Here is a 2271-nt window from a genome sequence, read left to right as displayed (position 1 = left end):
CAACGCTGCCTGGGCAGTCACACCTCCTTAAAGTTAGTTCCACTGTGTCCACACCCTGAAGCCTCTGTGAACCCCGCCCGCCTTCCAGATCCAATCTGTCCTTCAAACCGCCTCAAAGCCCACTTGGGCTTACTCTAAGTGGATCTTCACTTTCTTTCATCTCTTCTGCAGTGTGTGCTTTTTCCAGTGTATCGATGATTTAGATTGAAATGTATTTGGGCAACAGTATAGACTCACAGTTTAAAGCATAAGAATTGAGACCAGTGAGTTATAGTGACCTAAGTACCCTGAACAGGAAAAATAGCATGGTAAGCAATAAATATTAGTTATTTGTTCTATTAATATTGTACACATCCTTAATTCCCATAGCAAAAATGAGCCTCGATGATAATGATCTTATGGTATTAATGATACGTCTCTCAATACTTGACCTGGCAACACTTTATGAGATTCACGACTCAGAATCAATTGCTTCAAAACTGATTTCTTTATAGGCTCTGCTCCTACCTCATGTTGTAAGAGACAAGGGATTTATGTCTCGGCCCACATGGGCCGAGATTGACATGTGACTTAAGTACATAGTTTTACTCAACTTCTGATAAGTGTTGATTAAACCAAGAGTTTACAAGTTGAGATATGTGTGTGAATAAAGCCATTTTTATTAAGTAATATGGATTTGTCAGTACAGTTAATACGCACTATTGCACGCCCTTGTACCAGTGGTGCCAATGCGCATGCTAAGAGCTGCTTTGAGGTGCTTCCCTAAGGGCCCTTCCTTATCTTGCCAAATGATTGCATAATGATTGATGAAAAAGATAAAATTCTATTTGAGGATCTCCAAGTGCTTGGCTAGGTGGCTGCTTCCCATTCTGCTGATTGGTGCCACTGAGGCTGGCAGTGGCTCCTTTGGCAGTATATCTACGCCAGAAAAGGGATGATGGCTACACAGAAGAATATTCCCAAGAAGTCCAGAATTTTTCTAAATGACTAGAGTGTTATTTTATCTTATGCGTATTCAGACCACGTGCCCAATCAGGTTCTCCTGTTGGCTGGAATAAAGGAAAATAAAGGTAAAAATGTGGATTTACCCCGGCTCTAATTCCTTATTGGCTTCTCTTAATTCATTTACTTCCTGTTTACTTCTAATCCCAGCCTTCTTGTTTTCAGACCTGTTCTTCTAAGTCTTAACCCTGTTTTCAAGCTAGACAAACAACAGACATGCAAGTAACTTTTATCACATTCACGTGGAGCTGTTAAGTGTGAGGCCTGCTAAGAATCCACCCAAACTTGGGTATGAATTCTAGCTTCGATACTTTATAACTATGGACTTGGAACAAATTCTTTAACCTTTTTTGAGTTTCCTCTCTGTGAAATGAGAATAATAATCCATAATTCACAGAGATGTCTTGGGGATTAAATACAATAACTCAAGTAAATTACTTTGTGCGTAGTAGGCATTCAATAAATGTCAGTTTCCTTCTTCTCCCTGTTATTAATGCTTATTAGACTATATTAAAAACTAGAACCAGACTGTGATAATGCAATCTCTTATTAAGTGTTTAAGCCAAATAACCAACTTCCCTCAGGGGGAAGAGAAATGTTGAATTCGTTTTTTTTGGGGGGGGGGTAAACTTATTTATTAGTATTTTTCTCGAGTTTTATTCTTCAAAGTCCACACTTCAGCTACTGTTTATGCCACAAAAATGACAATTTATATTCTCCTTGCTGGCATAGAGTTGAAGATTTGCAAATTACCCACTACCTAGACTTTGATCTATTATTCATTATCTTAGCAGCCCGATTTTATTTACTAACTACGTCATATAACAAAGTTTTGCTTTCAACAGTTTCCCTGAGGTCTAAGGATTTCAGAGAATCAAGTTTACTACCGCAGCGTCAACGCGTAGACGAATGAGGGGTGGGGCGGAGGGATCCACACCGTCTGTGTGCTTTCGTGTTAATTTTACAGTCTTGCATTTAAGTGGAGCCACGTTTCCCTCAAGGACGCAGCCTAAGAGAAGCAGACAAGAGCCGAAGCTAAGGTCTCTCTGCACCTTTAAGAACTGGAGACTGGGTCATAGCTCCGCCTACTTCCCGGCCCACCTCTGAACTCTGATTGACAAGACTCCCGGGCTAGGAGGAGCTGAAGGAGGCCGAGGAGGAGGCGCTGGGTGGAAAGTAGGGGAAGGAGGAGCCCACTTTCAGGACTAGCCAATCATGGAAGGGGGCGGGGCTCAGGAGCCCGCCTCCCTCCTCTGACCCCCGCCTCCT

The sequence above is a fragment of the Mus caroli genome, chromosome 1 (assembly GCF_900094665.2).
Source record: "Mus caroli chromosome 1, CAROLI_EIJ_v1.1, whole genome shotgun sequence".
Taxonomy (NCBI): domain Eukaryota; kingdom Metazoa; phylum Chordata; class Mammalia; order Rodentia; family Muridae; genus Mus; species Mus caroli.
Note: the sequence above shows the minus strand (reverse complement) of the source record.